Source organism: Marmota flaviventris, unplaced genomic scaffold (assembly GCF_047511675.1).
Source record: "Marmota flaviventris isolate mMarFla1 unplaced genomic scaffold, mMarFla1.hap1 Scaffold_61, whole genome shotgun sequence".
Classification (NCBI taxonomy): domain Eukaryota; kingdom Metazoa; phylum Chordata; class Mammalia; order Rodentia; family Sciuridae; genus Marmota; species Marmota flaviventris.
In genome coordinates this window covers 197,589-222,065 of record NW_027288407.1, presented here as the reverse complement: position 1 = coordinate 222,065, position 24,477 = coordinate 197,589, and positions in this window count along the sequence as shown.

The following is a 24,477-nucleotide window of genomic DNA, read 5'->3' as shown; positions in this document are numbered from 1 at the left end:
AATAACCTCAGCTCCAAAGGAGTTGGCTCAAATAGGGTAGAATGTACTATGGATAACTTAGTTACTTCTTTGGTTGCTAAACTCACACAAAACTCTGTTAATGCTTTGCTCTGTTTTTGTACACCACTTGTGGGAAATTCAGTACTGTCAGATCCTGGACTTCTACAACCCATTACAATATCTTGACTCACTTGGATGAAATTGTTATATACCTGAAAAAATATCTCATGGTATTCATTGTTGTGTTAGCAGAATAACTGTGTCCTTACCATCCACATAGTATTTAATAGGTCACAATCCTGCACAATTATTCATAAAAGGTCTATTCCTCTTGATAAAAACTGTGATAATTCAGTGAACCTTCTTTCTAAGGCAGAATTTGATGCTCTGACATTTTCCTTAGTGGGTTTCCCTGACTAGCTCTATGGGCTTACAAAACTACTATGAAACTCACCTATGCTATCATAAAAAGTATTAGTCATGCCTCCATGGCTGTTAATATGCTTAATGAAGAACAAAAACAACATTGTCAAGCCATACTTAAAATTCATGATTGCAATTGATTATCTGGTATTGTTATATCATAATGGATATCATAAGTTTAATTACATGTGTTCCTTCAATTTAAGTGATAATAGTAATTTTATTTCAAAAGAGTTAGATTACCTTAAAGATATGATTAAAAAGGTACAACAAGATGATTGATGATTGACTTGTTGGATTGGCTAACGTCATGTTTACTCAATTTCATCTGCGTCAAAAAATATTCATAGGTGGATGTTTACTGATGTTGGTACTTGCTGTTGTCTATGGCTGTCCTATTTTTTGCCCCCACCAGCATTAAGGAGATAAGTAATATTATTTTTTCAAAACGCCTTAAAAAAAGGGGGGGGGCGCTTTAGGTATTCTGACCTTGGAAATAGAAAGTGTGGGGGTGATGGAAACTGGCACCCTGAGTCCCACAATTGAAATTCCCAGCAGTTTCTCTCTGAAGCTATTAAGACAACTCTACAGGTGCACTATCTAGTTTCTGTGGTAATGTCCTTTGGGAGAAGAGACTCTATGTTTGTATTAACTGTACGTTATCTTGGTTAGCTAACACTTGGTGTTAAAATAATACTAGGTTAGAATGTAGTCATTGCAACAGAAGCTATATAATTTTGGGGTATACTATGTACAGCCATGAAGAGGAGTGGTCAGTTTTTTTAACTTTTCACTGAGATTGAGTCTCTCTCTTCTCTTTGCTTCTTTACAGGTTTCCTCACAAGAAGATTTGTAACACATCATGCTGGCCCTAACAATAAAACGTAAGTTTTGATAGTTAATCTGAATAAACTGGGATATCACTAAAGAAGAAAATGGAGGATCACAAAGAATTTGAAAATGTGATAAATGTAGGGCAGTATGTGTTCAATGATTAAAATCAAAAGAAATAAACCTAAGCTTCTGAAATGTTTTTTTTCTGCTAAATAACTACTCTACCAACATTTTTTATATTGGTTTTCTCCATTTGAACATCTCGCTGTGTCCCCTGCTCTGTGTAGGCTACAAGAGTTTACATCATTAAAGTATGCTAGGAACTACTTATCTAAAGTGGAGAATGTATAACATACCAAGAAAGAGAGAGATTAAAGAGTAACATAATATATATTAAAGAGTAAATTATCTGTATTAAAAATGCCCTTTTTCTTTGAAACACAAATCTGAAACTCATTCTTACAGAGAAGTTCCCAGAAGATACAACAGAAGTACATCAAATAATAACTATTAATTAAAAATTTTAAAGGGACATTAAACTTACCAAGGAAGGCAAAGTTTCTATAGTTCTCTAACATCACATCTTTATATAAGTTTTTCTGAGCAGGTTGAAGGCATTCCCATTCCTCTTCAGTAAAATCAATGGCTATATCCCTGAATGATAACAGTAACTGTAAAAAGAATAGATAAGTAAATAACACATTGACAACATGAACATTTGCACAGTCTGTAAGGTAATTGAAGTTAAATGAGAATTAGTAGACTATCATGTAGGTGGTGTTTTGGAACAAAATGATACTATTATCTACTTCTGCAGAAAAAGTGATTTAAGTTCATATATATATATATATATATATATATATATATATATATATATATTCATTCCACATTTGTTAAACACAATATAAAACTCAGGCATTACCACAAAAATATACATTTTTTGATTTTTTATATCATGATCTAAATTATGTATATTGTTCAGATGAAAAAATTATTGTAATTAAAAAAGGGAATCCTCAAATTTTAATTGTACAATCACTAATCAGAAATTTACTAAAGTGTAGAATCTTATTTGTTATTTCTCTGATAGAGCTGGATTTTCTGAATATGTAGTGAGATCTCTAGTAATCCCAATACCAATGGTATAAGAAAAATTTTGAAATGTAACAAGGTAGACAGACCACTTAATGGAAATACTTAATAGTGAATTTAAGTTCAAACATTTTATGGTATTTATGTATGTTATTAATATAAAAAATAACAAAAACAATCCTGTTTGCATTTTCCGTTTTATAATTTTAACATACAAAATAATATATGCATAATTAGATTGATGCATATATTGTAAGATGTTTATAATAGAATATAGATATATCTTTTCAAAAAATATATATATTTTTGATTCTTTCTAGTTCTACCTGAGAGTAGAATCAATTTTTATGGTATTAATAAGCACGGGATATATCTTATCCTAATTAGAATCCTGTTCTTGTTGGTGACTATGATGGTAGGATTTATATATATCTTTAATATTTCTATCTCCTTCCTTTTTATTTATTTATTTATTTACCACTGTGCAATCTACTGTTCTTGTTTTCTTACCCTTCCCCACTTTATGAACTTTAGATTTCACGTATCAGAAAAAAAAAAAAAAAAAACATTCAGTTTTAAAGAAATGGTTTGTTTTACTAAGCATAACATCTCCAGATCCATTCATTTATTGGCAAATATCATAAAGTTATTCTTCTTTATGGCAGATTAATAATTTATTGTGTACATAAGCAACAATTTTTTATCTTGTCATCATTGAATGGACCCATTCCTCATTGAATGTTTGGTTTTATAGCTTAGCTATTGTGAATTGTGCTGCTATAAACATTAATGTGGCTGAGTCAATGTAGCATTCTGATTTTATGTCCTTCGGGTATATACAGTACAGTAAAAAACCTGGGTTAAATTGTCTTTCCATTTCTTTAAACAATATCCATAGAGGTTATTATGTTTCACTTAGACCTCTATACAGCTGCAAAAATTAAAATTCAACTAAACCTGAGGTTGAAAATAAAACATACAGAAAATAATTAGTAAGCCATAAAATGACTAAGAATTTATTATCAAATCCTCAATCCCAATGAAAAGTAAATTTTATAAAATAAAAGTAAAGAAAATCTTAAGCAAAAGAGAAAAATTAGAAGATATTAAAGATGAACATAACACAGAAAGAGTTACCAATATCAATGTTGGTGCTTTTAAAAAGCAAATGAGCAAGGTCTAGTGATGGACAACTGTAGTTCCAGTGACTGAGGAGGATGAGGAAAAAGGATCATAAATTCGAAGACAATATTATATATAATATTGTCTTATATATATTGTATTGAGCAACTTAATGAGGCACTTGGCAACTCAGCAAGACTGATAAAATAAAATACAGAAAGGACTGAGGATGTGGCTTCATGGATAAGCACCCCTGGGTTCAATTTACAGTACAAATAAAGAAAGCAGATACAATTAAAAAAGCAGTAGCAAATTTGAAAATTCAACAAATAATAATTATTTTAATTATATAGTATATAATTGCAAATATATGCATATATAATGATTTCTCACTTGATGGAAATACACTCTGATGGAAATTTTATCCTAAGAATATTCTACAATTTTTCATTTCTCTGAGTATAATGACAAGAATCTAGATGGTATAGACTAGTTCATGGCTAAGATATTTGCTATATCCACTGTTGTACATAAAGTCTACTGCTGATGAAAATATCATGATGCCACATGATTGATGCTATGAAGTTAAATCAATCAGGGTAAACCTCATAATAAAATAAATGGTGGAATTACAGAAAACAACAACAAAAACAAAACTCTTTATAAGCCTCTTGTTATTTAGGCAGTGATACATAATGAAGATTGCAGTGCAGGGAAGAGGAAAAATGGCATTCATTCCAAAGAAAGATGCTAGGATATTGGGAAAACAGTGTGATAATAAAATGCTATTTTATCCCTAGACTCATAAAACATAACAACATATTGACACATTAAATGCTGAATATAAGTTATTAATAAATAATACTGAAATATATAAAAAATACAAAGCTTAAAAATTTACATACAAAAGATAGAGTACATATGGTGGTGAAGAAAACTACTCCATTTACAATAACTTCAAAAAAAATAAGATACTTGTGAATCAACTTAATGAAAGAGGTGAAAGATCTATATAAGAAAAAACTACAGAACCTTAAAGAAAAAAATCAGAAAATACCTTAGAAGATGGAAAGATCTACCTTGCTCATGAATAGGCAGAATTAATATTATCAAAATGACCATGCTATCAAAAGCACTATACAAATTTACTGCAATTCTGATCAAAATCCCAATGGCATTCCCCATAGAAATAGAAAAGCAACCACGAAATTTATCTGGAAAAATAAGAGACCCTGAATAGCTAAAGCAATCCTTAGCAGGAAGAGTGAAGCAGGTGGCATCACTATACCAGACCTTAAACTATACTACAGAGCAATGGTAACAAAAACAGCATGGCATTGGCAACAAAAAAGACTGATAGACAAATTGTACAGAATAGAGGACACAGAGACTAACCCAAAAAATTACAATTATCATATATTAGACAAAGGTGCCAAAAACATGCACTGGAGAAAATATAGCCTCTTCAACGAACCCTATCTCTCACCATGCACAAAACTCAACTCAAAGTGTATCAAGAACCAAGGAATTAAACCAGAGATTTTGTATCTAATAGAATAAAATGCAGGCTCTAATCTTCATTATGTAGGATTAGGCCCCAATTTCCTTTACAAGACACCTATAGCACAAGAATTAAAACAAATAATCAATAAATGAGATGAAATCAAACTAAAAGTTTATTCTCAGCAAAAGAAACAATCTGTGAGGTGAAGAGAGAGCCTACATCCTAGGAGGAATTTTTTACCCCTCACACATCAGATAGAGTACTAATCTCTAGGGTACACAAAGAACTCAATAATCTAAGCAAATAATAATAATAATAATAACAATAACAACAACAACAACAACAACCCATTCAACAAATGGGCCAAGGATCTGAACAGACAATTCTTAGAAGAGAATATACAATCAATCAACATTTTTTTTCTATATATCTTATAGGTTATGCTGCTCCCTTTTCAGGACCAAGCATACTTCTTATTCAGTTTCTAAGGAAGGAAGACATGAACCAGAAGTATTTTCAACTCTCCTTTATAAATTATCAAATACAATTTTCTATGTCATTTTCTAAACATAACTGGACATGAGAAATAGAGACATGGAGCAGAGAACATTTTTATTAGAAATACAGTGTAAAAGAAAGACAAAAAAACCCATAATTATTTGCACCACTTTGAAGCACAAGAGAAATGGACCCTGGAATTCAGAAAAGAAAGATTCATACTTTTATACTAGGGAATGTGGATGACATGGATGCCTAAAGTGAAAAGGTTATTACAAGCTTTTGAAATAAATTTTATGTGAGTGGCAGATAATCATTAACCAATTAGTATTTGCACAGTGTTTTCCAGGGGCTTTGTCAGCTGTGCACTACAGAACATACAGGTATTCATAGCCTCCATGAAGAGCATTATTCATCTGTATCCTCTAAAATTATTCCCACAGTACAGATAAAAAACCATGGGTATTTGTACACTAAATGGAAATTCAGCAGCCCACATCACACTACCCAGAGACAGAACTGTATGAAATTTCTTCAAAGACCATCAATGTATTGTTAGCTCCTGACACAGGGATGTCAGTCTGGGGAAATATTATTTTCTTTCCATTTTGAAGGGATGTCAGTCTGGGGAAATATTATTTTCTTTCCATTTTGAAGAGAGTGCATTGACATTACATTTCAGGGGCAACACAAATACTTTTTTTTCATGTTAAGAAACTCTTCAGAAACAGAGCTCCCAAGACAGATTTCTTAGAAGCGTAAATGCCTGGAGATTACAAAATGAAAAAAAAAAAAAAATCAGTGGCCCTGAGAGACTCAGTAAGGCAATAAATCTAAAAGGCTTATTAGAAACTGAAAAGCAAAAAAGTAACTATTTCTAAAAATAAATATGCTCATTAGTTGCTATCTCCTCAGCATGTCATTAAGTAAACAACAAATTATGTATGAATATTTCTAGGATTGGCCAAATTTTATTCCATATGAATTTATATTAAACACCAAAATCCAAATAATAGAATTCATGATTCACTGCCAAAAATATTTACGAAAAAAATTCTTTAAGGAGTGGATGTTTAGTAAATATGTCATTTAACAGTTTAATTACCATATGATTTTGGGGACATTTACTCACTTTCCTGCAGCCATAGTGTTGAGATATTTCTTATTTATTTTTCCTGTAGTAACTTCCAAAGATAAGCCCTAGAATCCACTTTAAATAACCTACACTTACAATCACAAAAGAGACCTATAATAAATGATGAGGATAAAAAAGGCAATGTTAAAAAATAATTTAAACTTTTTTCTTTTTGTTGAAATCAAACTCTAGCTGCATTTTTGGATCCATTTTCTCATCTTTTAAGCCAGAAATCATATAAAATATAAAGGCCAAAAATTTGAACTGCAAATTTATACATGAGTTATGTTTATTAGATTTAAAAATTCAAAATTTTTAGAAATTAAAGAAATGCAAAATAAAAACCCAATTTGGGAAAAAATTAATCATATTGATAAACTTTAGAACAAATGAATAATAATTAACTCAAAAGGAGTTTAAATTAGTATCTATTTGTGGAAAATATTTTGCTATTGATTATACATGATACTTCCCATCATAGAGACTAAGTGAAATTAGAGCATATGTAACCATGATAACATAAAATTACGCAATGGTACTCATCCAAACACTTTAAGTCCAAGGGCATGGCTCAATACAATACACATCTTGGAAGAGGTGAATAATAATTTGTAGGAAAAATGGTCACTAGGCCAGTCACATTTCATAACATATCCAGTTTAAAAAAGAGCATAAAACACTATGTATAAATTTTACATAGGTGCCTTATGAAAGTGGTATTTTACATATGTAAATTTTTAGAAACAAAATATGTAGAACTTATAAGAAAATAAAAATTATGAGAAGCACATCAAAGACTGAATTATTCATCCCATGTATAGATGATAAAACTCATCATTATAAAGGTGATCATTTTCCCCCAAATTAATCCCCAATGCATCTCACCAAAATTGCTATGTACAAATATAAATATATCACAGTGAAGTCTACTTTTATGTGTATTCTATAATGTAATAATTTTAAAAAACTATAAATAATTATACAATAGAAGAAAGTAGAAGAATAGGGAAAGGGGAACTACTGGATACTGATGGGTAGCAAATTATATTTCATGTGTTATGATTATGTCAAAATAGTCCTGACTATTAAATACAACAATAATGAAATAATAAAAAAATCAAAAAGACTTACTTTAAATGAAATAAGTAACCAAATCATAAATTTTAAAAATTAATCTACAAAATTATATGTAACTTTAGCCAAAAACCTTTTCAATTATAAGAGCAAAAAAAAAAAAAAAGAACTTATCATGGCCTACTATTCATATATATTGAGAAATCATAATATTACAATAATCATCAAAGTATCACAATATAAATAAAATCCCCATATGAATACATTTGTATGTAAAACCTGTATGCTTTATTGTGATAGCAAAGTCTAGATAAATCAACCATAACAAAAATAATCTCAGCAATGTAGCTATGACCTTTCTCAAAATAAATTTAAAACTACTATTAGGGCTGTTTACCGGTGACAAGTCCTTGCCTCTGCAATGCTGAAGTATAATATCAGAAAAGCATGCCAAGGCAAGTTTAGAGTGGAACATTGAAGCTTTATTAAAGGATAGTAGAAAAGACTTCTCTCCAGAGGAAAAAGAGGAGGAATCCATGGAAGGGCAAGATCTTATCTGTTTTATAACTAAGTTCTTCCTTCATCTTTCCCACATTTCTGTCCTTTGATCTGTTATCTTGCAGTGATGGAATGTACATGGGAAGGCCCAAAGGCTGGGGGACAGGTGGGCTGAAGCAGTAATCTGGGCAGGAAAGGCTTTTGGATTATCATCTCCCTGTTTGCTGGGAGCTGCTTCATTAACATTTCCTTGGGACAGGCTCTGGGCCTTGGGGACATTTTCAATTCCCCTTTTCCTGAACTCCATTCTAATATAATGTTCATTCTTCATTTTACTTGATATTAGACCTGATTTACCTAATAACACTAACTACCTAAATAATAATAATAATAATAATAATAATAATAATAATAATAAATGTAAAAATAAAAGAAAGTCAAAATAAAAGTTAGCTGGCTCAAGAGGAAATTAGGTGCCCCCAAACAACAGGTCCTTTCCTTCAAGAAAATGGCCTGTGGAGATTTGATTTTGATAATTATTCCACCTGTCAATCTCCAGCATCTGGTAAGACACTGGGCTGCAGGAACACACCTGACACATAGTATTTTAGGCAGATACTGAGGATGCCCTTTAAGCATAAGGAAGACAGCAAAGAGTCTCTTCCACTGACATACTCCCCACCTGGTTGGCCAGTAGGACTGAGGACATAGTGGCCCAGTGGAGGACTTAAGTCTGCAGAGACTGCCCAGAGTCCCAATCTGCTAGCACCTGTTTTCACCACAGCCAGTCTTGTGGTTCCAATAAATAGTCTTTCTCCCCAAGCCTCCCTCACTAGGCCAATGCACATTCACCATTTCTTGGTTCTCCGGAGTTGAGCCTGCTTGGGATCCTCAGTTTCTGCACAGCAGAGCAACCTGCGACTCTGAAGTATGAGATTAAATTCCAGCCAAATGGGAAAAAAAAGAGGACTTAGAAGAAAAGAAGTAACAGTGAAAGCCCACCCTCCTCCTCCCTGATAATGCACAGGATTGGACAATTCCCACAAAATGCTCTTGATTAGAAGGGGTTTCAGATCATGCACATTGAATCTGAGACCAGTGAGCCCTTTTTTCTGAGTGACAGGGAATATTATCCAATCTAGACATGAATAAGGGTTAGAATCTCAGGTTGTTGAGCCCTGCTTTTTTTTTTTTTTTTTTTTTTTTTTTAATCTTGGAAATATAACCCAGAGCCTCAGGCTGCTGTTATTTTAAGGCAAGTTTTTTTTTTTTTTTTTTTTTTTTTCCCAGAAGTGAGATCCTAGCTCAACCAACAGATTATTTTAATTTAAACTTACATATAAATTTATTTCAGTTTATGAATTATATATGCTTGTATATTATTCAGGAATTAATATAAAACAATGACAATCACTATCAAATTTTATTTAAATTCTTTTGATCTCTGTTCTTTTTAGGTGACAGATTGAACTTTGAACTGGAAAGAAACCCTCTAAAGTAAAAATGCCCAATAAAAACAACACATAAGATGCTGGGATTTTGGCTCAGGGGTAGAGCACTCACCTCGCATGTGCAAGACCCTGGGTTCGATCCTCAGCACCACATAAAAATAAATAAGTGAAATAAAAGTATTGTTTCCAGCTACAGCTAGAAAAATACATAAAAAACATAAGATACAAGGTGAGAAACCAGCCTCTATCTCAGAGAAAAGCCTGTCCAAGGAAGGGGGCATGACCCTTGTCCTTGGAAAGACCCACAGAACACTCCTAGGCATATACCCACCCTGCTGAGTTGTTTATCTACAAATAACAGGAGAGATCTGCTGAGCCAGGTGTCCTTGACTCAGTCAGGCTAGCTGAGGACCCATAGCAACCCCCTAGCAACCACCAATCAGCATGAGATACGGAAAGTACCTGGGATGCCAGATGACCCTCCCAGTAGTTTAAGGTGGTTGAAAACATGTTAGAAGACCACATAGTTCAGCAGGTACATCCCTCATGGCCTAAACAATCAGTTCAAATGAATCCCCCTCTTCTACTAACCAATCACCCTTACCCAACTTGTTCCCGCCAGTAAATGTGCTAATCATGTTTTAGACTCATTTTATGATTTTCCCACGGTGTGTGATGATTTGCTAAGAGATGCTATGATGTATGTGGGGTCCCTGGCTTCCCCAGAGAGTGTATAAAACTACTTCAAACCCTGTGCTCAGGGCCTCTCAGCATCACCAGTTGATGTGTACGTGGAGGACTGAGTTAGCTCACAATGAAAAACCAGCCTCTATCTCAGAGCAAAGCCTGTCCAAGGAAGGGACATGACCTTTGTCCTTGGAAAGACCCACAGAGCACTCCTAGGCACATTCCCACCCTGCTAAATGGTTTATCTACAAATAACAGGAGAGATCTGCTGCACCAGCTTTCCCTGACTCAGGCTAGGTGGTGATCCATAGAAACCCCCTAACAGCCACCAATCAACATGAGATAGGGAAATACCTGGGATGCCAGATGACCCTCCCAGTAGTTTATGGTGTTGAGAAACCATGTAGTTCAGCACATACTCCCCTCTTGCCTTAAGCCAATCAGTTCAAATGAATACCCCTTTTGTACTGACCAATCACCCTTACCCAAATTGTTCCCGCCAATGAATGTGCTAATCATGCTTTAGAGTTGTTATTTGATTTTCCTGCAGTGTGTGATGATTTGCTTAGAGATGCTATGATGTATGTGAAGTCCCTGCCTTCTCCAAAGACTATAAAACTGCTGCAAACCCTGGGCTCGGGGCCTCTCAGCGTCACCAGTTGTTGTGTGTGCATGCACGGAGGACCGAGCTAGCTTGCAATAAACACCTCTTTGCTGTTTACATCGATCTTGGTCTCTGGTGGTCTTTTAGGGGTCCAGAATTCAAGCATAACAACAATAAATGCATCTTTGCTGCTTACATCAATCTTGGTCTCTGGTTGTCTTTTGGGGGTCCCAAATTTGAGGATAACAGTTTCTCCTGAAACCCATGGGAATAGAAGACAGCACTCCAGCTCTTTTGGACTGCAGTTTTATACCACAAAAAGTTGCAAAAGGGGGGTGTCTTGAGAACTTAAAAGGATTACAGGATTTTGACAAACAATACAAAGGCAAAGAGTAGGTTAATGGTCTAAATGGTTCAGCACTTAGGGAATAAGTTTAGATCACAACATCAGAATTTATGAGACACAACTAAGGTTTCAGAGAGGGTTATTATTGGTCAGAAAAAGCCAGGCAAATGGCAAAAATGGAGGACTTAGGAGATAAGAAGTAACAGTAAAATCCCACTCTCCTCCTCCCTGATGACACACAGGATTGGACAGTTCCCACAAAATGCTCTTGACTGGAAGGGGCTTCAAATCATGTATATTGAATCTGAGACCAGATAGCCCTTTATGAGTCATCACTAAAGTTTCAGGGAGGGTTGTTATCAGGGAAAACAACCCTGATTTTTACAAGCATAATACAAAGGCAGGTACAAGGTTAATGGTTTAAAATTGTTCATCACTTAGGGAGTAAAATTAGATCACAACATCAGAAATTATGAGGCACCACTAAGGCTTCAGAGAGGGTTGTCATTTGGTCAGGGAAAGCCAGAATTTATGAGTCATCACTAAATTTTCAGGGAGCGTTGTTATCTCATCAGGGAAAACCAGGCATGGGTGAATTCAAGGCACTGGCAGGCATTTCAAGCAAGTTTAGATATCACAGTAATTTATAATGAAGCAGAATTTAACTTTTCATGGCTGTGTGATGAGATGGCTCCCAATCTTAAGAGGAATTTAGACTGGATTTTTCACTTGTGATAGCCATAGCTTTTAAAGTATATATTTCATACTTTAACAAGTTTTAACACTAAATTATTAATATGAATTACTACTAATTTTTCTTAAAAAAACAATTAAAATAGAAATGAAGGTATTTGTTATTAAGTGGGTAAAAATTTTGATTAATATATTGATGATATAAACATGGAAAATTGTGACAATGATAAAAAGACATTTAATATAATGGCTTCAATATTATAAGTCCCTATGATTAATGTTCAGTGGGTCAGTTCTTCATTTTTTTTATTCTTTAGGTCATTTTGAATTACAGTTTTGTAAATGTTTGTTAAGTATACAAAGTTCAGATTTTGTAATTTGTAAAGTAGGAAAATGGCACATTTGATCCCCTGTGAGGATTTTAAAACTTATAAACCATGTGGGGCATCTTAGCACATTTTTTTTTTCATATTTGCACACAGTACAATTCTAGAGAGGAATGAGTTGGAGATATAGTCTACTGTCCTGAGCAAAAGAGAAAATTGCCTTAGGCTATTTCTAAAGCTTTTAACTTTTCTAAATTTTCAGAATTTTGGGTAATTTGAAAAAATATTTTAAAAATGAATTGTTTGAAATTATTTATTTATCTTTCCTGCATTCTTTTTCACTTTTATTTATTTTTTTAGAAGAACTAAGAGAACAGAATTCCAAAAACGTTCCATGTGAATATAAAGGTATGTTTCTAATGATCAAGATAGAAAGCAGAAGCAAAACATCATCTAATTTGATGGGTCTGCCTCAAACTAGAGAGTTACACATCTATATCTGCCATTCTTCACTAGGCTCCTGCAGTTGAAAAAAAACACCAGCCAACAAAGAGAAATGTCTTTTTTAGTTTGATTGTTTCTCACAAATAATTCAAGCTAAAATACACTAGTATCACTGTAGTTTCAGAACAAAATGTATTTTTAAATAATAAAAATATTATGTATACATAAATATATAAATAAGTATAAAATAAAATATAATGTTAGATAGATATTTTTGCCTGGATAATCTTCTTGTACATATTTCCCTTTAGACACAGTTCTGGGAACAAAGTATCACAAATAAGACATGGATCCTACATTGCTACACAGAGTAATTAAGGCACATACTAAGAGCTTGGTATAAAACTTGGCATAGAGACATAAATAAGTAGAGAACACCATAGAAAATTATATCTAAATGCTAAGCAGCAAATTCATAATCTATAAGTACATGAAGAGACAAGTTATCATAGTATATTTTATGACTGAGTTGCTGCTAATATACAGAGATAGAGATATTTATTAAGAGATGGTTTTATGCATATTTTTGGTTTAAAAAGGGAATGATCAAATAATGTAGGTGATTTAAACATGAGCAACTAATATTTTTCTGTGTTCAGTACCTTTTTTAGCAGATATATAAATTGTAATTAATTCCAACCAGTAAAATGGAGAAAAGGTATAAAGATTACTCTCTATGAGTAAAACTACTTAAAAATAGTACCAAAACTTCCATTCATGCCCAAATGTTTATTCCTGACAAAAAAACTGCTTCTTTTGAACCATTTCTGTAGATATGATTTTTTATAATAAATATTTTTGTGATTTTTGGAACATTACTTGATATAGTTATGCTTCACATTTTCTCTTCTGTGCAAAACATAGACCTGAGAAAGACTCAAATCTCTGCTGCCTCCTCTGCAAAGACTTTTGATTTCTCCCAGCACATGTTCCATCTACCTATTTTACCACCTATATTCTGAAAGAAAAAAAAATTCTAACTTCTAAACTTCCTTGATATTTGAGCTATCTTTTAATTTTTAAGCTTATATCATTTCTATAATCAATATGGTGCTTTCAGTAAAGAATGACTATTATTATGCACCTGGTTCATTTACAGGAGTTTTGTTTTGTTCTTTGGTTTTATTTACAGTGAAGTTAAAAAAAAGGTTAATGTTGAAACAGAACACAAAGAAAAGACTACCAACTCCGATTTGAAATCAAATTAAATCAAGATTGTATTGTGTACACAAAACCTGGACAGAACTCTCTCTTACAAAACTCCATGCTAGAGATCACCCCCTGATCTTCAGGAAAAAGTTTTTACAGCACAAAATGTTACAAAGAAAGTCGGTGTCTCTGGTACTATACAGATAACAAGATTTTGACAAGCATAAAACAAAGGCAGATAGCAGGTTAAGGATCTACATGTCTCAACATTTCAAGGTAGGGAATAAATTCAACTCCAGACATTAGAATTTATGAGCTGCCACTGAGATTTTGAGAGAGTTGTTATTTGGTCAGTGGGAGCCAGGATTTATGAGGCACCAGTAAGGTTTTAGAGAGGGTTGTTATCCGGTCAGGGATAGCCAGGCATAGGTGAATTCAAAGCACAGGTAGAAATTCCAAACAAGTTTAAAACATCAAAATATTGTCAGGCCAAAGAGAAATTTTAGTTTTCTTACAGAAAATAAAAATAAACTTTTTATAGCTTTTTGACAAGATGTCTCCCAATCTTATACTGGAATTAGGCTGCGTTCATGATTAATACTGTTCAGAGTCAAAAGATTGGTTTAAAATCCCAGGCCTTTTAAATATTTTTTTTTTATATTATGTCATTGAAATATTCATACCAATGGTGACCACACCAGGTGAAAAGATTAATAATTGAAAACAATTTCCAATACAATAGTAAATATAAAATTGGTTTTTTTTTCTCTTTAAAAGTTCTTTAGCACAGTTCATGTTACCAACATTTGTTGTATATTTTCTATCTAGTTTTAACATTAAGGCTTACATTTACTTTGATAGGGAAATTATGTTAAATTTGATTTCTTCAAATGGTCAATGTCGAGGTTCAATTAGATATTCCAGCAGAGTTTGGCATGAAGCACTTGTGAAATGTTTAAGGCAGACCTCTATAAGACTACAGCTGCTTGTTCATGTGATTGCTTTTGTTTTCCTAAAATAAGTGAAGTTTTGTATGGTAAAACAATAAAATTATCAAAAAAGTAAGATACAATTTGAATTTTGAACTGGAAATATATAGCTCACAGTCATACTTTGTTTTACTCACCTACAGACAATGTTACAAAACAAATATTTTGCAAAGTTCTGGTAAATGATATATAAAAACATTTTTAAAACTCAATGATAAAGAGGCATAACCCATTTCCTAGAGGTGTGCAAAAGATTAGAAAATGGTTCTTAAAAGAAGATGTACAAAATATCAGTAAGAACAAAAAAGAAACCAGTCTTAAGATAAATGTAAATTAAAATCTGAATGACATTGTTAGAGTCTGTAAACAAGTCAAAAATAACACCTGGCATTTTGCCAGGGGAATGTTAGAGTTCGTAAACAAGTCTGGATGGTGCCTGGCTAAATGTCAGAGGGAGTGGTTTGAGAAGTAACAAAACCGAGCCATTAAGTGTAGAGATTCCTGATTGGTTGACTGATGTATCTAGTTTATGCTAATTAGATAAGCTGTGTGGAATGTATAAATACTGCTCCTGTCCTGCAATAAAGGGCTCCTACTCCTGCTGTATCAATGTAAACAAGTTGTTCGTCACCCCCCGGTTATTTTGCCCAGCCAGCCGGGCTACGGCATGACATATTGTTACATATTTATTAGAGTGGTTAAAATACAAAAGGCTAATAGCCCCTCATGTGGGCAAGATTGCAGAGGAACTGGAAATCCTCTGTGATATTTCTGAGTATATATAATGGACCCAACATTTTGAAAAACAAACTTGTATTTTCCATTTTTGTTTCTGAAATTGAACATAGACACCAAATGTGAGTCCCAAAACCTCCACTCTGAAGTTTTACCCAAGAGAAGTGAAGACACACATCACAAAAGTAGCATTTAGTAACATTTTATTCATAATACATAATATTTGTAGTTTGGAGTCTACAAATAGAAAATTAAATACACTCTGGCCAATTTACCTATGCATTGAATAGCATTTAGTAAAGTCCTTCAATGCCTTACTGTTAGATGTACTATGAATTAATAATAAAACAAGATAACTAAAGTTTATTTAAATAAAAATACATAAACTCTTGTGTTTTATATAAAATTCTAACGCAGACTATAATCAGTTGAGAAAATATAAAAATAGTGATTGCTTCTGGTGTGATGGAGTTGAAATTGACTATTGTAAGAAATTTGGGGGTTTTGGATGCTTATAAGGCATAAAAATACAATTATGGGAGAGGGTCTCATTGGAAAAAAAAAATCTGTTTCACTGTGTATGGTGGTTCAAGCCTGTAATTGTAGCAGCTTTGGTGAATGAGGCAGGAGAATCACATATTTGAAACAAGACTCAGCAACTTAAAGTTGTAAGCAACCTAGAGGGACCATGTTAAAAAAAAACAAACAAACAAGTAAAAAAAAACCTGGGGATGTGGCTTAAAGGTTAAGCATGCCCTTGAGTTCAATTCCTAGTTAAGAAAGAAAGAAGAGAAAAGAAAAGAAAAAGAAAAAAATAACACCCTTCACAGCATGAAACTGTCCAGGGAATTATGACAAAGAGCCATCATCCAAAAGTTGAGAATTTCAAGTGAACTCATGGGGAAAAAGAGAGTCAGAGAAAGTGTCTCTGGAAATTATTTGCCCAGGTAATATAGCTAGAAGTATGGCAGGGGTTATAAAAATCTGAAGGGTGGTATCACCTTGGGGTCTCTTAACCACACCCTCTTTTAATTGGACATCAGATGCTAGGTGCCCAAAGCAGGTGGGATGTGAATGGTGAGAATTTTTCTACTTTCATCTATATTTTTAAAATAATTAGGGGTAAATAAGTTTGGATTTGGCATTCATGAGCTTTTGAACTAATGGTATTCTGTCTTTAGTGAAGATGTAATTTAGGAACAAACACATGGAGCAACCATGGAGTTATCTGATGCCACTCAAGAACAGGAAAAATTGAAAATCAGAACAAGGAAGAGATCTGCTAAGCAGGGTGACAAAGGCCTGCTCGAATGCTGGCAGTTATTTTGCAAGATTCCAGGGTCCTTGGATGATAAGACATGACACACCACAGGGACATTTGGGACATGTGAGTTAGAGCCTCAAGGGAGAGAAGGTGCCCAGCAGGGACACACGGGGCTGCACCCACAGAATAGGACATAGCAATCTGGGGTACTAGGGGCAACTTATGTATGCACAGTGGAGTGGGATTAGCTGAATTTTAAGGGCTACCTGTGGATTGACATTTTGATCATCTTCTTGGACTCTTGAATATGGATAAGTGCTGTCCAGGGTGGCAGGGTCTCTGGACCTGGTAATCCCATGGAGCCCCTGCCTGGAGTTCCTGGCCTCCTCATCCAGGACTGTCCCCCTTGGTTAGCTTTCTATGTTATCCCCAGGGCCCTTGTCATTCCACTTCTCTCTCTAGAACTTTCCCGTCCCCACTTATCATATGGACTACCCACTCACTCCCTCTGGATTTTGCTTGGACATGAGCTTTTCAACAGTCTGGAGGTTCCCCCTCTCATCCCTGTCTCCAACAGACAATCTCTGTGCCCCCCACATTGTGCCCATTGCCTTTACCTTTCCTGATCTACTCTATATTTTTTTCTCTCTCCCCTCTCAAAATTATAAGCTCCAATTACATTCTATCCCCAATGCCTAGAACAGAGATGCTCAATAAATGTTTGCTCAGACAAATCCTGAATCAACATCTGCCACAGGAACTTAGCACACACCACCCAATTTCACAGTCCCTTTCTCCACCTAAACCTGTTTCTGAAGAGCTGAGATGTGAGGCCATGTTTCCAACAGAAACCGTAATGTGTAAGTGGAATCTCATCATGCCTCCCAAAGAATCCACTGTCCACTCTCTTTCACTGGTGAAACAGATCACATGACCAAGTCTGAGGGCAACAGAATCTAGGCTGGACTCTGCCCAATGGGAAAGATAAAATAATCTAATTCATGTCAGCTGCTAACATTCATCATTGTCACATGGTCATCATCCTCTTCATGACATCATTCCCATCAACATTATGTCACTATCATTGGCATAACCATTGCTGTTTTCACCATCATAATCATTGTCATCATTATTGCCACTGCCGTCATCATCATCACCACCACCATAATCACCACCACCACCACTACTATCATCACCACCATCATTATCATCACCATCATCACCATCACATTTATTGTCATCATCATCATTGCCATCATCAGCATCACCAGAAACTCTGAGGAGAGACAACAATTCATAAAGTCAGCCCCTTCCATCAAGTTCATAAGCAAAGGTGGCACAAGAAATTTTCATGGCTAAGAATCTAGTGATGATGTGGTTTTGTACATCCAGGAAAGATGGGTGTGAAGTTCATGTGTGAGCACATGAGGGCCTGGTGAGCACATCATGATAAAGCCTGAGAGTGACCTACTGTGCCCACTGAGGCAAGTATCTTTCTCACTCGAAAATCAATCAGCCTGAGGAAGATAAATGCACATTATGGGTAAAATACAAATGTGAGATTGTGAAGAGTAGAGCAGTAACAAATTTAGTGTCAGGCAGTAAACTTCATTCTGTAATACACTCCAGTTTGAAGAAAAACATAATTAACAAGGTTGCATGTTTCCTAAGAATGTTTTTAACCTGATATCCTGGAATAATGACTGTCATCTCTATTTCAAAACTTACTAGGTAATCCACATTAACTTTCATTGTTTCATAGGGAAAGAAATCCATCAGTTTGTTAAAGCTAACAAGGGCCATCGATTTTACATATTATTTGTAGTTTCTTAACTAGTTTTTGCTTTGGTCTTTTTGGTGTCTCATATTTTCTCATGGAGATGAGTTATTGCCCCACAGGTAGCTGTCTTGGAGGAGATGCCCAGTAGTGAGTCAAAGTGATGGTCAGGATAAAGAATAATGGGACATCAGATGTCTGTGGACCAAACACAGAATTAGCCTCACTGTACAAAACAGAGGCGCTCCTCAAAGGTGCTGCCTGGAGAATCCCCTGAATGGGTCGTGGTTTGGAAAAGATCACTTTGTCTTTTAAGTTTCTGTCCTCCATTTCTCTTTGGCCTCCAGTGGGCAGAGGCCCCTGCCAAGTGAGCATGAAGTGCATCCTTTCCCTGGCTATTAGGAAGGTGGCTTTGCCCCCCACCACCCAATTCTGCAGAAAGAGATATCATATGAAATGCTTTGTGAGACTGCCATATGGCACTCCACCCTCTTATACACTCTGCAATAAGTAGGCTTTCCCAAAACCAAGGAGGGACATGGCAACAGGGTAACACAGGAGAAAGAGAGTGGGCTCCATAGCATTCATGGCTCAAATCACAGCTGTCTTTTCACACGGCCTCTGCATTTTGTTTTAGTGTCCATGCCTCAATCTCCTCAAACTTAAAATGAGAAGAGGATCCATCAGCCAGGATGATGCACTTGACACTGGCAGGGCAGGTTTTCCATGAAAATTACCTTGTGTGTTCAGATGTTCAAAGCTGGATATGACTGCCTAGGTGTGCCAGTGAGACACAGATCCTCATGTGAAGTTGAGTGCAGTTTTGCCACATGGAGTTGGTCCAAGGCTCCTCAGCATTGAGGCCCTGGGTCTCAAGCATGTGGTCAGCCAGGATACCACTGGTGGTGAGTGGACTTAACTGGACTGCTTAACGATCTAAGCACAGGACCACAAAGCACCAGTTCCCAACCACCACTGCCTGATCTCAGCAGCAGCTGTGAAGTCAGATTTGTTCTCTCCAGAAAGAAATGGAACATGAGTCCAAGAGGTCAGGCCCCTCCTCCCACACGTAGCACTGTTTAAGGACCAAATCCAGATTGATAGTCACACTTCTTATCCACAATACATGGAACCTCAAAGATGCCTCCTTCATCTTTTCCAGGTAAATTCAGGCAAGAGCACTGGGCTTGTGATCCTCTCAGCAGGTCTTTGACCACTGAGTTCCCAAACAGAGCCTTCCTCCAGTCCAAGTGAACTTTGTCCAAGGCCATATTTTCATGAAATACCAACAGCATTCCTTCTTCTGACTCTGGGCAGACAGTGCCAGCCTCACGAGTACCAAAGGTCCCATGCCCAGAAGGGCCTCCAGTTGTTCTGCTGTGCTGTGCTCACCATCTTAAAATCCTCAACAATTTCATCCTTGAACCTGTGCTCTGAAAGTGCAGCCTAGTGAAACAAAGGCAGTCCACAAGCATAGAGTGCCTGCATCAGGCATGGCCATCCTTTCTCACATTCCCAGTCACCTGCAGAGCCTGCAACCACCAGGAGCACATGAGGCTGGGGCTGGCAGAATGCCTTGTCAGTCAGCAGGATGCATAGTGAGTACCACAGGTGCATCATGAGGAGGCCGGGAAGACAAGCTGCCTCAACAAGTTGCTCAGCACCTAACCACAGCTTGCTTTGAATGCAAAAAAAAAAAAAGAGCAGCAGCATTCTAAGAAATATGACTGACCAAAGAGCTGCCTAATGGATTCCTGCCTCTTGTTACTCATCAGCATACAGAAAATCTTTCACTGTAGCAAACTTACTCATATAATTGCTCCAAATACACCTTTTCCTTTGACCTTTACTCTATGTAAACATGACTGTAAAAGAAAATTACTAGTGGATATAAAAGTGAAGAAATTGGTCTCCCTGGATTGCACAGTTGTCTGTTTACTGGCTTCAAATGAAGTCTGAATGTTTATCTAAACTATCAGTACTGAAGGCTCAGTCACTGAATACTGAAAATATTACTTTTGCAAGCTGCCCTAAAGCAATTCTCTAATTCAAATAAATATTTACTGCACATAGCACTGTTGAAAGTGCTGGATTTCATGCAGAATAGACAGTACCAAATTACAAAGTTATTCCATGTCTTCTTTTGGAATAATTTGTAAAGTTTAGCCACACTTAAATCACATGATGAAAAAATAGCAATGGAAACATACCACAGCATAGAACAGTGACTCTTCTAATTAAAGGTTAAAATATTAAATTTCAACGATAACAAGACTGGAGAACTGTATCCTAACAGTTTAGAATTCCAAAATGACAAGTATATCTCATATCTTAAGTGAACTCAGAAAAAAGATTAAAAATTATTCCACACACAGCAAGTATTGAGTCTACCAGCTCTAAGAGGTCATTCTGGCTTAGAAATATAAAAGAATGTGAAGACTGACCCCAAATGATTTTTTTAAGATACCAATAACAAACTGGAAATTTTAAGTAAATATTCTAATAGCGGGTATTAAATATAACACTCTGACAGCATATTCTTCATTACTGAACTCAGCTAACTGGACCAAGAATAGAAATTACTATATCTTATAGAAGATACAACCTTAATTATTCATCATAAATATAACCATCCATAGCTCTGCCACAATATTCAAGACATTTTACAGCTTAGTAAGGATGTCCCTTTGAAAACCATCCACTATCTTTTTCCCTTGCAATGATACTACCCTTTAAGGTTGTTTCTCTAAAAGAACCCAACACCTGCTACATTTGTGTACAATGTATAACTACTCTCATGTATAACTGATTAGAACTAGTGAATATATTTTTTTTAAAGAACCCAACAAACTCATGCCATGTACACCAAAATATATAAAAATCACTTGTCAGTGATAACTGGATGGCATGTGCTTTGAATTCCCTTAGAAAGTTACTCTTCTTCTAATTTTTTCAGGTTCTTCAGAAATGTCATGTTTTGTGTTCTAAAAGGTACAATTTTGCTAAACCATAAGCTTTTAGTGAATTTTGACTGACATGATTACTCTGCCCGTGTTCCAAACACATCATACCCAAATTCATATCTACATTAAACACTACTAATCCTGAGTATTCAGTAACCATGGAACCGAGACCATGAGCTCTGCAAGCACAATATCCAAGTATTCTCATCTTCACTGATAAGCAGTGTCCACTAAACAAAAGATGAAACCAACCATAGTATTCAGTTATTTCATCTTCTATTTATTGATTTTTGGAGTTTTACAAATGAAAATGGCTTGCTTTAGGTAAATTTGTGAAAAAAGCACAGAAATTTAACTGCTTATAGTTAAAATTATGAAAATTTACATCTCACCTCTGATACTGATTTTAATTAAAATTGTGAAATTACACCTGCTACAGCTTGAGTTCCATTGAAGCTAAGAGCCAATTTGTGGTTACTTCTGATACCTCTGATGTCAGTTACTGCCCTCCTTTTGCATTTTACTTTGAAGAAAACACTGTTGTGTGGAGTAAGATCTACTTGTAATTTGAAATGTTCTTGGCACTGTGCTTACCAGTTGATATGCAGCAGCTCTGCTCATCATCACAACAATGCTATAATGGAGAATATTATAGACAGGTAGAGTGTCACTGACCTTAATATACTTGTCCAAGGTCACTGAGCTACTTCCCATTACTAACAGCACAGAGTATATCTTGAATATTTTATCAAGAGGGCCCCAAATAGGACCACACCTGCCAGAGAATATGGATTCATCCCACCATGAGTACCTCCCATTTAATCTCAGCAAATTTATTTTTCTCGAATTCACCTTAATCTGACCATATGCCTTGGCATGGAGGAGAAACAACATAGTGGCAGAGCTGGTGTGGGCAACAATTTATCTTCCAAGTATTAGCATTCAGCTAGCCTTCATTGTCATATCGTGCAAAGCTAGGAAAGATCAAGATCTCTTAAGTAAAATGACATCTATGAAATGGCCTTACCTGCAATGCTATTTTCAATACTGACCATGTATAAAGTGACTTTAAATATTCAAAACAATTCTGATCTTATATGTAGCAGTGTTTATCACATAAGCAAATGATTTGTGTCATGTTATAACACATAAGATATATAAATGAGTAATTTATCCTTCATTCCTCCAAAAATTACTTTGTATTTCATTAATGAAAACAGAACAATGAGTTGTCTGTGGAACTGAGTATCAAACCCAAGGCCTCACACATGTGAAGCAAGCTACATCCCCAGCCCAAAATGCTAGTGTTTGAATGATGCTGTTGGAGTAACAGTGTAGTGCCAGGCCAGCCTTCCACTGTTCTCTGACCAAAATTCCTATTTAACTGCTACACACACTGATGTTTCATGGATTTACATCCAGAAAAGAAGTTCTCAGAAACCATATAACTTCCACCCTTTTAGAGTTGCTGTACAGTATATTGTACTCTTTGAGATGCAGAAAGAAATTTCAATTCAGACTTCACTAACATAGGAGCAAGAACAGTTAAACAGCATCTACTGTTCTTTGTCCATTAAGAAAGATTGCTCAGCCAGGTTGGTGACACACACCTATAATCCCAGTGGCTTGTAAACATGAAGTAGGAGGATTGCAAGTTCAAACCCAGCCTTAGCAATTTAGTGAGGCTTTAAGCAACTTAACGGAACTCTGTCTCAAGAAAAAAGAAAAAAAAAATAGTTGGGGATGTGGCTCAGTGATTGAGCACCCTGAGCTCAATTCGTGGTACAAAAAAAAAAAAAAGAAAACATAAAAACAGAATAAGCTGCACTGTATAAAATAAATTTTAATTACTTTACCTAAGAGCTAATAAAGGTACCTCTGAAAATCCATGCTAGTCTCTGGAAAGTCATAGCAAAAAAAATAACCAAACCCTAGAGAGGCTTCTATTAGTGAATGAAGTCAAGTGAACTGTCACTGAAACATAACATCTTGACAGGCACATCCCAAACTAAGCTGGTCTAAAAGTGAACTCTGTTTACTTCCTGCATTCTAGTGTACTCACTTGTGAACCTTGTTCTTGCACAGAAATGCTGTCATCATGGTCTACCCAGGCCATAAACTTCTGAGGCATTCCTAACCTTCCCCTTCAGATCTTAACATCTGCCCAAGCCAACTTGAATAACCAAAGAGGAATAGATGGCTCTGCTCCAGAATCCTTCCCCACTTTTGGGAATGCTAGTGATGAGGGTGCAGAGCTCCCAGCAAAACTTCTGCCTGAGCAGGGTCACAAAACCCAAGGCTAAGAGTGCTCTTGGGGGCTGGGGTTGTGGCTCAGTGGTAAGCAATGGCCTAGCCTGTGTGAGGCACCAGGTTTGATTCTCAGCACCACATAAATATAAACAAAATAAAGTTCATCAACAACTAAAAATATATATATAAATTAAAAAAAGAGTGCTCTTGGGATTTTAAAAAGCACAGCTGGAAGGAGACCCTCTTTTCTCCCTCTTGTGTGAGGGCCTGAGTATGGCCCCTGCTCTGTCCCTTAGCCCCTAAGGGCCTAAAATAATGATGGCTTCTGTGGAATTTCATTCCTTTGAAACTTTCTTCAGAAGTCTTCTTTCTTCAATAATCCTCCTTTTAACTTATGATGGTTGATTGCAGCCAAGCATTCTGACTTGCATCTTCTAAACATTTCCAATCTGTGTGTCCACATCTATCAGCAGTGCCCTAGCTCAGGTCCTCATTGGCTCTCATCTGGACTAGTCCCACAGCCCCACAAATCTCCTGTCTCTAGTCCACACAAACAGCT